General features: G+C 37.6%; 1 pseudogene; it reads left to right on the forward strand.

The window, feature by feature from the left end:
* Positions 1-14118: 14118 nt before the first annotated feature.
* LOC114206582 (transcription factor BTF3 pseudogene) lies at positions 14119-14603 on the forward strand (annotated as a pseudogene).
* Positions 14604-14837: the final 234 nt, after the last annotated feature.

Consider the following 14837-nt stretch of genomic DNA (forward strand, 5'->3'; position numbering starts at 1 on the left):
ATTTCTTAAACTTATTTGAGTAAGTAATGCCTACTCACATTTTGTGGATATAGGATAATTGGAACATTACAGTTTAGAGCAATCCCTGATTATATAGGCCCCTGAGATCTAAAGAGATTAAGTAACTTGCTCATGGGTCACACAACTAGTTAGTGGTAGGATCTGGTCTAGCATCTGTGACTTCTGATTTGGTTCAGTGAAGTGACCATTTTATTATGCTATTTCATAAACAGTAATGGGGATTATATAAGGTTTGAACATTATTAGTCCCATAGTCTTAGCCAAATCAACTGGCTTGCCTATTTAGCATTTATTTTACAAGAATGGAATTAAAATGGATTTCTTCATGTTTAGAACTTGGCCTTGGGAACAGAGGAAGCCCCAAATTGATTTAAGCAGGGCCAAAGTTGGATTTCTCTGGGCTAAATTTGGACTTCCCTGAGCCAAAACCTATTGCCATTTAACTGGCTCTACAAACCAACTAAACGTAACAGGTAAGAGGGAGGGGTTTGCCCCCATCTCACAGCTGGCATAAAAACGACCCACAGACTTCGTAAGAGCCTAATTTATAACTAAGGCCAGATAAAATCTCAAGTTTTTCCAAAGAAAATAATAATAATACCGTTTGGAACAATGAATTGTTTTTCTTTGGTATGATAGACTGTAAAAATGTCCCTAATTCTTTACTTTTCCCTACATTCATGGTCCTTTTTCATTCTCCTTTGAAGTACCTTTTCATTGATTCTGGACCATATTTATTTTCAAAGATCTAGTGAATTTTTACTTAATCTTGTGCTTCTCCTTTTGCCACAAGCACATACATGCTTGGGTTAGCCTGCTGGAGGGTTAGACATGCATGGAGCAGAGCCAAGTTATTGGTTACTCTAGCTGAATCCTGTCTAGATTAGCTGACAGCCAGTCAACCCCCAGATAATGTGAATGATCTCTTCTGGGATCAGCAGAACCACCCGACACCTTTCTGATTCCAGACATGTAAGCAAGGGATGTCCATTGTGCCACTGAAGTTTTATAGCTGTTTATTATACAGCGTTATTGTGCCAGTAGATAACCTCGTCTTTAGATTAAGTATCTGACACATCTTCCTCAAGTGCCTTCTCAGATTCTGGGCCTCACTGTTCCCCAGGCCGCTAACCACTCACTTTGCCATAGCTACCACCCTGCATAGATAGTGACAGTGATTCCTCTGCCTGAGGTCAACTAGCCACATGCTCAGAATCCCAGACCTATCCCAACACTTCTGCTCTCTAGGAAGCATCATGCCACAAAGTTTCCCCACTGACTGTCAGTAGGGCTAGGTGATGTATGTGAAGAGCAGTGAAGTTAACTGTTTAGAAAACTTGGATCAATGAACTAGAAGAAGCTGTCAGATCAATTTCTTTCTTTTTTTCTGATAGACTGCTTTGAGGCACAGTTTTTCACTCTCCTGCCCAGAAATATACCATGTAGCTAAGCAAGTGTACTTGCCAAGTGAGTGGCAGTCTCATCATGGCTTTTGATGAAACAGAAACCAAGTGCTATGCAGTAACTTATCAATTTGCATTTGCTTTTCATCCTTGCTAGCCTTTCTTTCTTCCTCACTTTCACCAGCATGGATTGCCCTTTCGGATAAAGTAATATATTCAATTTTTGCCTTAGGCTCTCTTTGTAGGGCAGCCATATGTGTTAGTCAGGATTTGGTGAGGAAAGCGGATTCATTACAAGTATTTATTACATGAATAAAGAGGTTTAATATGAGGCCTATGAGTAAAGATCTGGAAGACTGTAGCAGAAAAGGATTGGAGGAACTGTCACTAGTTCAGCCTGAGATGTTCCAAGTGCTCATGACTTAGTCTGTAGACCTGTATATCTCCAGCATATCATTCTTTTTACTTTTAATCAGTTAATCCCTTAATCTTTGAGGTAGCTCTTTAGTTCAAGGGAAAGGCATCCCTTTCATCCCTTCAGAGGCCGTAAAAGAAGGAGTATATTGTTATACTCTTTATTGGGTCTTTTTTTTGAGTCTATGGTAATGGCAATATTCTGGATTTTGTCTTTGTCCTAAAGCTACGTTTAACTATCACACATTTGATTTGGTGAAAGACATTTCATTTTCCAACCCTGCCCACCTAGGCTCTGTATTCCATTTCAATTCTATTTGCTTGCCTACCTCCTTATTTTTGAGCTTGTTTCTTTCTTAGAGTAAGTACTTTATCAATTACAGCTAATAGCAGCCAGCTTATTTTTTCAAAATTCTGCCTTAAAAGCTCACCCAATGCCATGCGTGCATTAGGTACATTTTCTGTCTTCCATGTTACTGCAGGCAATAATTTTACCAGAATTTTTTTCTTCAAATACTAACAATTAAAATACTCTCTTAAAGTTTGGCTAAAGCACTTAATGAGAGTTTAATGAAGACCACCAGCCAAAAAATCAACACCCATAAATGAAAGCCCAGTATCACTAAACACTTGGTAAAATGAAAGCCTCCAAATAAAAAAAGTGGGGGGAGCGATTAACAAGGAGGGGGAAAATCCAAAGGAACTAGACAAGCTGATAAAAAAAAAAAATCCACTAAATATCTTTATTTTTTTTATTTTATTATGTTATGTTAATCACCATACATTACATCATTAGTTTTTTTCCTTTAAATTTTTTATTGTTATGTTAATCACCACACATTACATCATTAGTTTTTGATGTAGTGTTCCATGATTTATTGTTCGCGTGTAACACCCAGTGCTCCATTCAGTACGTGCCCTCTTTAATACCCATCACCAGGTTAACCCATCCACCCACCGCCTTCCCCTCTAGAACCCTCAGTTTGACGAACCATGAGAGACTATGGACTCTGAGAAACACTAAATATCTTTAAAAGAAAGAGATTATATTGTATAGCTGTGTGATAGTATAACAATAAACAAAAAAAGAGATCCTGTAAATTGAAAAATATGATTGCTGAAATAAAAATTCAGTATCAGAGCTGGAAGATAAAATATGGCATAAGAGTAGAAAATTGTAAGTCCCAATAAAGTTTAACCTTAGTTGAAAGTTGTACTTGAAACCATAAGCTACATGTTAACATTGTGTTTAAAAAAAGAAAAACCTTGAGGGGAAAGTTACTGACAATAGTGCTAATATTAGTCATTACTCTTTGTTGTAAAAAAGGGAATTACATGTAACTCCCACCGGTGAGCCTCCCCTACTAAAGAGGCACTAACAATAAAGAAGACTGAACAATTTGCCCCATTGACTTCATCCTTCCTTCCTTAGCCATTAGCTACCCAGTGTTGGCACAACAAGCCCATGAATGCAGTGTCCACTGTGGAAAGGATGAAAACTGACCCTGGGTTCAACAGCATGAATTTCCTCTGATCAAGGCTGATTTAGGTCCTATTGCTGCTAAATAGCCGAACCTACTCAGCAATGGAGAGCAAGACTGAGTTTCCAATGAGAAACCAGTTCCTCGTCACAACTAGACACGTATTACAGGTATGGGTTTGCTTTTTCAGCCCACAGCATCTCCGCCGGTACCACCATCTGAATGCTTATATAATGTTAAATTCACTAGCATGGGATTCCACATAATATCAGGGAAGTACAAGAGTGGACCCATATCCACAGGATCCGCTGATGATATCACATACCTCACTACCCAGAAACTGCGAGACTGACAGCATTGGAACAACCAGCTAAAGGTAGAGCTGAACACCAGTTCCAAAACAATACTCTGCAAGGATGCCATACTCAAAAATGTATTATAGGTATTGGATCAAAATTTGTATATGGCACTATGCCCCAATACAAAAAATATGGGTATAGGAACCAAGGGGTGGAAATAGAAGTGCCCCCCACCACATTACCTCTAATGAAGCTTGGGGTACTTTGTGCTCCCTATCTTCACAGTTCTGAAGTCTGCATAGTGAGAGGTCTTGGTCCCTAAAGGGACACACTTTTGTCAAGAAATATAGCAAAAATAATATTGAAATACAAGCTTCAGATGCTTCCTTGGTACTCTGGGCTCCTTGTATCCAGAGACCAGCAGGCAAGAAAAGGAGTCACCATCTTGCCAAGGATAATCGACTGATCATCAGGAGGAGGCAGAGATCCTGTTACACAATCAGGGCAGGAGGAATAAATGTGGGGTGCACATGATACACTTACCAAATTGTGACTCTAATGAATAGGTATAGCAACCCCACCCTGAAAATGCATGAGGACAGAAATTCAGGCCTCTCCATGAATGGGGGTTGAGTTACAACACCAGTGAAGCCATTGAGGGCAGCATAAGTAATAGTGGACACTAAGGGAAATCTAGAATGAATAGTGGAGGGGGGAGATGAATACTGATTGAATTCTCCAGCCTGACCGCGGCAGGGGGAATTGTAGTTTGTACCACCAGCCTCCATCTTTCCCTCAGGAAAAGTGGCCCCTTCAATCCTGTCGGAGCAACTCCCTAAACATATATGGAGAAATAGACCTACGTGGAGCAAAGGGTGGATTGTGGTAAGCAAAGAGACATGCTGCCCAGATTCACCTTCAGGAAAGATTCAACAGTCACTTGTTGCCTAGCTGCAAGGAAGGAGGTCGACAACCTCCAGCTGTCGGCCTCTTCAGAGTCTGCCTCGACTGCAGAGAGCCAGTCATGCCCTTGCCACATCTGGTGACCGAATGAAGTCAGCTGAATACAGCTGCAGAAGTGATCCCAGCACACATGCAGAGCAAAAAACCTAAGCATTCAAACAGAATTGGGAGAAATAATGAATCATTTAAAAACACTACATGTTAGTGTGCTTTGTTATTTAGTAATAAATACAGAAATTGGTATCTGGAGTGGGGTATTCTAACAAAAAGCTGAAACATGCGGTGTTGGTGTCAGGACAAGGTGGCAGGTGGAGTTTGGAAGAAGGACAAGAATACTGTTAGTTGAGGCAGAAAAGGCAATGTGGCAGGCAGAATAATGCCCCTCCCCAGCAAAGCTAGCCACATCCTAATCCCCAGAACTTATGAATATATTGCCTCCTGTGGTAAGAAGGATTTTGCAGATGTGATTAAGGATCTTGAGATGGGGAGAGGATCCTAGATTATCCCGGTGGGCCCAATATAAGCACAAGGATCCTTAAAGTGGAAAAGGGATACAAAAGAGAAGGTAGTGTGATACAAAATGAGGACTCAGCCCACTGTTGCTGGCTTTGCAGATGGTTGAAGGGAACCACAAGCCAAAGAATGCAGATGGCCTCCAGAAGCTGGAAAAGGCAAGGGAACAGATTCCCTCCTAGAGCTTCCAGAAAGGAATACAGTTCAGCCAACATCTTGATTTTATTCCTGAGAGATCAGTGTTGGACTTCTAACCTACAGAGCTATATAATAATAAATTTGTTTTGCTTAAGCCTGCTAAGTTTGTGGTGATTTGCTACAGAAGCGAGAGAAAGATAAAACCGGTGGTTGGGGGTTATTAGCAAAGGCTTGAAGAAGAGCAAATAAACAGGAGAGGGTGGAAAGGCAGTAAAAAACATGAAATGCTAAAAAATGTAGGACCTGAATTATGCAATGAAGGAATGCTTAGCAATACTTTTGCCTGTCAGAAGATAGAAAATAAACCTTATGAGCTTACAGATCTCTTAAGGAGATTTCCAGGCAGAGTGGTAAAAGTATCAATTAACTTTTTTTAAAGATTTTATTTATTTCTTTTGAGACAGAGAGAGAACAAGAGGGAAAGAGAGCAAGTGGGGGGAGGGGCAGAGGCAAAGAGAGAGAGAAAAATCTCAACCAGACTCCATGCTGAGTGCAGAGCCCGACTTGGGTCTCGATCTCACAACCCTGAGATCATGACCTGAGCTGAAATCAAGAGTTGGTCGTTTAACTGGCTAAGCCACCCAGGTTCCCCATCAATTAACTTTTTATAACTATTGATGGTAATGTACAAGAAGAGAGAAATGAGCCAAAGAAGGAACTGTTCAATTTTAAAGAAGAATTTAGAGGAAACATTTCCAACCCAGCACTTGTCATTTCTTACGAAAAAGGAAGCATGTATAACTGAATGGTAGAGAAGACTGAAGGGAGGGTCTAAGAAGCAAGGCAAGTGATGGATTAGAAAATCACTACCAGAGGGATGAATTGAACTACAATCAAGGAGCATCCCTTGCCCTTAGTATGGGTGCTCTGACAATTTTAGCTCTTGTTTTCCTGCCCCTTGCCTTTTGACTGGGAGTGTCCGTGTGGTTTTTCTATCCTAGAAAACCTGGACTGAGAGGCCACTCCCAAACAGCTACACCTAAGGAACAATATCCTGAGAACTGTTATCCTGATTTAGACAATAAGATACTGAATTTAAACTTATGTCATAATGGGATGATATTTTTAGGGCCCACGGTGAGTATATTTTTGCATATGGGTTAGGCAAGAACTGTGGCCAGAGAGTGGACTGTAAAAGAGAGTCTTCAAGATGGCCCCCAAGCAATTCCTCACTTCCTCTACAAGCATACCATTCCTTCCTACAAGGGGTGAAGTCCATTTTCCTTCCTCTTCAATCTGGGCCGGTCTTGTAACTTACTTTGACCAATAAAATGTGGTGAAAGTAAGGCCTGACTGTTTTTGCTTTCATGCTCTTGGTTTCCTGAGTCATCATGTTAGAATTCCAGGCTATCCTGATGGAGAGAGGGACCATTCGGAGAGTCCCTAGAGCTACCACAGGGAAAGAAAGGCCACATAGGGAAGAACTGAGATATCCATCAGTAGCATCAAGGTCCTAGACAAGGGAGAGGTCTTCTTGAACCTCCTAGCTCAGCTTAGCTACCATCTCAATGAAGCCACATGAGTGATTCCAGCTGCCACCATTTTAGAGCAGAAGAGCCACGAGTCAATCCACAGAAACATAGGAAATTTAAAAATCATTGTCTCAGCCATTATGTTTGGGGATGGTTTGTTACATAGCAATAGATAATTGATGCAGCAATCTTTTTGTTTGTAGAGGAGGGGTTAGACAAAAAGACTTAGGAAGAAAAGACCTGTAGAGAGCTGGGGATTAGAGATCGCTTTTCATTTTCAACATGCCTCTGTCTTCTTTAGTTGGCTGGTGGTATCTTCATCAATACAATTTTCTTAAAAATTTTGTGAGCCTTCTATAGCAAATTAGTCTACTCCATTAGACAAAAGTCACTTCTGTAAATCTCTTTTGGACAGGCCCCTTCTACCATGGGCTGAGATTCAGGTGCTATGGAAAATGCTCATAGTGTTCTGTAGCCCATAGGGCATATGAGGCATTGCTTGGCATCATTCTAAAATCTTAAAGGGTCTGATAGCCTCTGATTTATCATAACCCTGAGACCATGTTTTATTTTTTAATTTTGGCACCTTGGGCTTTTTATCTTTGCCCTGAGACTATTTATAACATTGAAAAGATTTTTGTGGCTGGTCAAGTTGGGAATAAAACTGGTAGAGAACACTTCAGAGACTGTTCTGGATGCGCTCTAAGTTTATAGGAGGATATGATGTCTACATTTTTTACTTTCCTCTCTAGACTCATCATAAAGAACTTTGGAAGTAGTACTTTTGAAAATGAATAGAAGTTAAACTTAGAGGTAATATCTATTTTGTTATTAAGTGCATTATAAACATTCATGATAATGAAATATGGTATACTCATACGCATCCATGAATGTTTAATAAACAACTGTTCATTTCTGAAGCAGAAAGGAACATGAGTGTAAGTTCTGGTGAAAATTTTAAAGTGAAAGTGAATCATTTATTAGCATAAGAAATATTTTATGTTTGATTGTCCTATATGGAAAGTGTTGATTGCATCTAGTTTTCTGCCAGGCAATTCAAATACCTACAAAACAAAATTTATCTTATTTATTCCCAAACATTAATAACTTAATGTTTACAACCTTATTATTGAGGGCAATGGTTTCTTTTAACAAATATATATCCTTGGCAATGCTGCAGATAGAATTAAATTACTGAATCAAATTTTCTAATTTGATGACTCCTTTTCTTTTTTAACTGATTATACATTTTAGAATTTTATAACTACCCTGAATCTGAGAAATAAATTGTTTTGTTACCTTCAGAGTTTTAAGAGTCTAAGTATAATGGATTGTAAGTATAATGGAATAGAAGCAATTCTAGATTTCTTCCATTCTCAGAGAAGATTACCTAATTTTCTTTTTATCACTTATTTTAGGCGATTTTTTTTGCCACAGTGATAGATTATTAAACATTTGCTATTGTAACCTTTTTTTCTCCTCCACTTTCTCAAGTAAATATTTCATGAACACTTTAGGAAACCTTAGAGAAACCTTAACACATAATAAGTTCTGATTTTAAAGCACTGTCCAGAAGAAAGGAAGAAAGGAGAAAAAATACACTGACTGAACCAAGTGGCCTAATATTTTATAATCTTAAGGGGGAAAAATCCTTTTTTTCTTTCCAAGACATATTTCCCTGAAAAACATGTTTTTTGTATTTAAAAAATAGAAGCCTTTGTTACTTTTGGAACATACTTTTGTAAAGTTAAAAATGTTTTCCAAATTTAAGTCTGGACACCTCAATTTATTTTAACAATGGGAGTTAAGATGTTATTCCAAAAGTAAATTGATTTTACTTCTCAGATGAAATCAATGTACAGAGATATTTAAAGCTGGAACATGGTATCTTTAGAAATCCAAGCTCTCCTGCTGGAGAGGTGGCAGATCCTTGGAGGCACTATGTGAAAAGAAAGGCTACATAGGGAATAACTGAAGTACCCCCATCAATAGCACCAAAAGTCCAGACAAGTTAGAGAGACCTTCTTGAACTTTCTAGCTCAACTTAGCCACCAGCTGAATACAGCCACAACAACAAACCCAGTTAGCATCCCTGGAAGCAGCTATAGAAAATATTTAAACCGGGTACCACATAATCTTTATAGTAAGCAACCAGGTAGTTGATTGAATAGTTTTCATTGTCTAGTCAGTTATTCTGTTGTAATATGAAAGTAGCCATACTTGACAGCTTCTACTATATATGAGAAAACTGGAGCAGTGCCTGGGTGGCTCTGTTGGTTGATCATCCGACTCTTGATCTCAGCTCAGGTCTTGGTCTCCGGGTGGTGAGTTCAAGCCCCGTGTTGGGCTCCACGCTGGGTATGGAGCCTACATTAAAAAAAAAGAAAGAAAAAAGAAAAGAAAAAGAAAACTGAAGGTTTACCAGTCATTGCTTTTTTCCCCAAGATTGCCAGCATTAGGTCTTTAAATATAATGTGCACATTAAAAATCGTGAGTAGCATATTGCTCATTGAAGTTGGTATGCAAATTGCTGAAAATCACCTTTTTATATCCCTCTATTAGTAATAATAAGAAATACTTGGTATTTCAAATTTCAGTTTTCTAGCAAGGCATATCATTATAGTATATATATCATTCTATATAAAAGATTTTGATTATGGGTTGGTGAACAATTGATTATAATTAAATGATAACAATTCAGAGTCTTTTAGGGCCAGTGAATTTTTTTAATTCCAGTATAGTTAACATATAGTCCTATATTAGTTGTGTGTGTGTGTGTGTATATATATATATATATATATATATATGAGGTGTAAAATATAGTAATTCGACAGTTCTATACATCACTCAGTGCTCTTCATGATAATAGAGGCAGTGAATTTGAATCAAGAGCTGCTGTTTTTTCAATCTACCTGTATTAAGATCTTCTTTTCAAGGTGCAATGGATTGAATGTTTCTGCCCTCTTCCCCAAATTCATATGTTGAAATCCTAATTCCCCAGTGTGATGGTATTAGGAAGTGGGGCCTCCGGGAGGTGATTAGTTCATGAAAGTGGAATCCTCATGGATGGAACTAGTACCTTTATAAGAAAAGAAACCAGAGAGATAATCTCTCCTTATATTGGTCAGAACTACACCACACGCTCACTCAAGCTAATCATTGACAAGGGCAGCTCAATCAGTACTTGCCTTTAAACTAGACTGACTTCCTTGAGGTGGTACGTATCTGAATGAAGTCACATTTTGTTATATAAACAGAGAGGGAAGGAGGAAGGTTGATTAATATTTTACAAACTTCAGGTTGCAACCTATTAGAAGAAATGAAATCAATTTAGTGAAGTATAATCAACATTTTACAAAATTAAATAAAATGAAATAAAACAAATGATAACTTCATCATACTTAATAGGTGTTAATATGGTTTGTGAAACTTATGTTTCAATTATGTGTGTGTATATTCAGTATAATGTAAGATGAATTTCTTAGCACAGGTCAAAGTAAAAGAGTTTGAAAGCCACTTGAATAGACAGCCAGCTGTGTCTGCTATAGAAAGTCCTCACTGGTCTTCTGAAAATTAGTTAAGGGAATATCTGATCTGATTCTTCCCTACAAGACATGAGGTTTACCAGGCAAAAGAGATCCAAGAGTAAAAATTTTCTACAATACATGGACTATCTAAAATACATAGGCTTATATAATTATTTAAAAACAAACTACACAACAATAATAATAAAAACTGCCATCTAATGATAAATTATGCACCTGGGATTTTACATGCAATCTCTTAATTTTCTCAGCATCCCAAGATTATGTATTGTTCTCATCTTAAGATGACAAAAAGCAACCAAACAAAGCTCACAGGTTAGTAATTTGGTGAAAGTTACCTAAGCAAATAAGTAAGAGAACTTGGATTTAAATTTAGGTCTTTCTGATTTAAAAAAGCTCAAGTTTATTGACTACATTAATCTACCCCCACCCCCAGTGGTCAAATGCCTCCAAACAATTTATCACCATAACAGCAGTTTTGTTCTATGGAACAATGACAGTGTAAATTTAAAGCCATTCTGAAATTATGCAAACAGAAGCAACCACAGAAAATATTTCATGTTTAATAAAGAAAGGAAGAAAACTCCACAAATTTCTAAGTAATTAAGGCTTTTTTATTGGTTATTTCAATGTGAAGTCATTGATTATTTCCCTTATTTCTAGTTGAAATTTTCCAATCAGTGAAAAAAATGGCATACTATGTTTTATTCAAATCTAGGCATATGGTACAACCATTCTTCTATTGTAGACTATTGGATGAGTATTTGTGTTGATATAATAAGAAATTTTGTTCCAACTATAATTTTTATACATAAAGTATACATCAGGAGATGAGCTGCTTATATATTTAGAATTTTTAAAGTTCTTATTTCATTTTTTCTGTTATAGATTTAAGGCCCATTTATCTGCTTGAAAAGTTGGATATAGTTTCATTACTAAGTGCTTTAAAGTGAAGCAAATAGTTTTATTACTAAGTGCATTAAAATGAACAATGTTGGGGCACCTGGGTGGCTCAGTTGGTTAAGCATCTGATTCTTGTTTTTGACTCAGGTCATGATCTCAGGATTATGAGATTGAGCCCTGCACTGGACTCTGCGTTGGGCATGGAGCCTGCTTAAGATTCTATCTCTCCCTCTCCCTCTGCCCCTCCCTCTCTAAAAAATAAATAAATAAAAATAAAATAAAATAAAATAAGCAATGTTTCCCTTTTGGTGCCTCAAAGACCTTAAGACTGCCAAACCTTCCCTGTTTCACCCACTAAAAAAAACCTGTACTACATGTACATGTACAAGAACTGTAGCACTATGAATATAATAATGCAAAAAAGTAAAATTAATAATAAGTGACCAATGAATATGTGTTCACTTTACCAAAGATGTAGTACTATCTGACTAGAACTGGGTTTCACATTCTAAAATGAGAGTTGGAATGGATGTATGCTGCTAACGTTTGGGGACCTGATCTTCTGCCGTTATCAGCAATGTTAATCTTGAGAATTCTTCCTCCTCATTTGTGTTGAAAGATTAATAAATTCAGTGTGATTAAGATCACTAAGATTATGCAAGTATAATTTTTAATTTTTCTATTGCATGTTAATTGACCCAAATGTACAGAGCATATTGCTTATAACAGAGTTATAAGAAGCTAACATTCTACTAGAAGCTTACCTGCCAAGAATACAATGCCCATTTAAATACCACAGCTAAAGGGAATCTATCATTCTTTTTTCTATTTTTTATTGTTATGTTAATCACCATACATTACATCATTAGTTTTTAATGTAGTGTTCTGTGATTCATTGTTTGTGCATAAGACCCAGTGCTCCACGCAGAACGTGCCCTCTTTAATACCCTTCACCAGGCAAACCCATCCCCCAACCCACTCCCCTCTAGAACCCTCAGTTTGTTTTTCAGAGTCCATCATCTCTCATGGTTCATCTCCCCCTCCGATTTCCCCCCCCTTCATCCTTCCCCTCCTGCTATCTTCTTCTTTTTTTTTTTCTTAACATATATTGCATTATTTGTTTAAGAGGTACGGATCTGTGATTCAACAGTCTTGCACAATTCACAGCGCTCACCATAGCACATACCCTCCCCATTGTCCATCACCCAGCCACACCATCCCTCCCACCCCCCACCACTCCAACAACCCTCAGTTTGTTTCCTGAGATAAAGAATTCCTCATATCAGTGAGGTCATATGATACATGTCTTTCTCTGATTGACTTATTTGACTCAGCATAACACCCTCCAGTTCCATCCATGTCATTGCAAATGGCAAGATCTCATTCCTTTTGATGGCTGCATAATGGGAATCTTCATTCTTGGTGGCTTATTTAATATGCTTTAAGCCTGTCTGGCTGCTTCTAGTTATCTAACTTACTCTCAGATGCTACTGTCCATGAGTAATTGTTATACTTTTGAGGTATCAGGCCATGTTAACACCACCCAGAAGAACATATTTTGAAATGCAAATTTATTGAAAACCAAAAGTAGAATACATTTGAAATCCAAATTGCACATTTATTTATTCAACAAATATCTATTGAGCATCCTCTATTTGGCAAATATATCCATTCTGTTTGTGACTGTTCTTTAAAATTTTGATTTCCAAATGTTCATTATTAGTATTTAGAGATATGATTTATTTTGTGTATTGACCTTGTATACTGTGAATTTGCTAAACTCAAATATTATGTGAGTTTTATTTTGTTTTGTTTTAGGTTCCTTGGGATTTTCTGCATAGACAACCACATCAACTGTGAAGAGACAGTTTTGTTTCTTCTTTTCCAGTAAGTATGCCTTTTATTTATTTATTTTTTCTTGCACACTTGAGTTGGCCAGGACATCCAGTATAATGTTGGATAGAAGCATGAGAGCAGACATTCTTTCCTTGCTCCCAGTATTAGGGGAAAGCATTTAAACCTTCACCATTAAGCATGTTAGCCTTAAGTCATATGTGCATATGCATGTTTACACATGTTACCCATTATGAAGTTAGGGAAGTTCCCTTCTATTTGTACTTTGTTGAGTTTATATGTAGGTAATGAATGGAATTTGAACTTTGTCAAATGCCTTTTTTTTTAATCTGTGAGTTTTTTCTTCTTTAATCTGTTGAAATGGCAAAATACAATTTTCTAATTATGTTTTCTAATGTTGGACTAGCCCTGCATTCCCAGGATAGACTCCACTTAGTTGTAGTGTATTATCCTATTTATCTATTGTTAGATTTGATATATATTTTGATCAACATATCTGGTGTGTTGAATATACTTGATATATTGCCAGTATTTTGTTGAAGATTTTGCATCTCTATTTGTGGGGTATGTTGCTCCATAGTTTTTTAGTTATGTCTTTCTCTCGTTTTGGGTAACAGAGTAATAATAGCCTCCCAAAATGAACTGCAAAGTGTTCCCTCCTCTTGTGTTTTATGGAGGAGTTTGGGTAAGTTTGTATTTTTTCTTTTAAATGCTTGGTAGAAATGACCAATGGAACTATCTGGGCCTAGAATTTTCCATTTTGGGAAAGTTTATGAGTAAAATTCAATTCCTTTATAGATATAGGAAAATTTAGGTTAACCAGCCTACCTTCCTTCTTTCCTTCCTTCCTTCCTTCCTTCCTTCCTTCCTTCCTTCCTTCCTCCCTCTCTGTCTCTTTCTTTTTTTCTGTGAGGTTTGGCAGTTCATCTCTTTAAAGAGTCAGTTCTCCATCTTGTGTCCCTCTTGTGTACACCTAATCTCAGCTGGTCCCCCAAGACCCCCTGAGCACCAACCCTATTGCCCCCATGTGGTCCCATTTCTGCTCCAACAAGATGAAAGAAACTATCATGAACCAGGAGAAACTTGCCAAACTGCAAGCACAAGTGTGTATTGATGGGAAAGGAACTGCTCACCAAAAGAAGGTGGTTCATAGAACAGCTACAGCAGATGATAAAAACTTCAATTCTCCTTAAAGAAGTTAGGGGTAAGCAATATCTCTGGCATTGAAGATGTGAATATGTTTACGAACTAAGATACAGTGATCCACTTTAACAACTCCAAAGTTCAAGCATCGCTGGCAGCGAACACTTCCACCATTACAGGCCATGCTGAGACAAAGCAGCTGACAGAAATGCTACTCAGTATCTTAAACCAACTTGGTGCAGACAGTCTGACTAGTTTAAGAAGACTGGCTGAAGCTCTGCCCAAACAATCTGTGGATGGAAAAGTACCACTTGCTACTGGAGAGGAGGATGATGATGAAGTTCCAGATCTTGTGGAGAATTTTGATGAAGCTTCCAAGAATGAAGCAAACTGAATTGAGGTAACTTAAGAAGATAAAATTTGAAGAAGTTACTGGGAGCTGCTCTTTTATATTATGACTGCTTTTAAAAATTTTGCTCATGAATCTGAAAAAATCTAGATCTCTAATATTTTTAAGCCCAAGCCCCTTGGACACTGCAGCTCTTTTCAGTTTTTGCTTATACACAATTCATTCTTTGCAGCTAATTAAGCTAAAGAAGCCTGGGAATAAAGTTTGAAACAACATTAA

The sequence above is a fragment of the Eumetopias jubatus genome, unplaced genomic scaffold, assembly GCF_037043125.1.
Source record: "Eumetopias jubatus isolate StellerSeaLion01/CBP00866 unplaced genomic scaffold, mEumJub1_p1.0 scaffold_7, whole genome shotgun sequence".
NCBI classification, from domain to species: domain Eukaryota; kingdom Metazoa; phylum Chordata; class Mammalia; order Carnivora; family Otariidae; genus Eumetopias; species Eumetopias jubatus.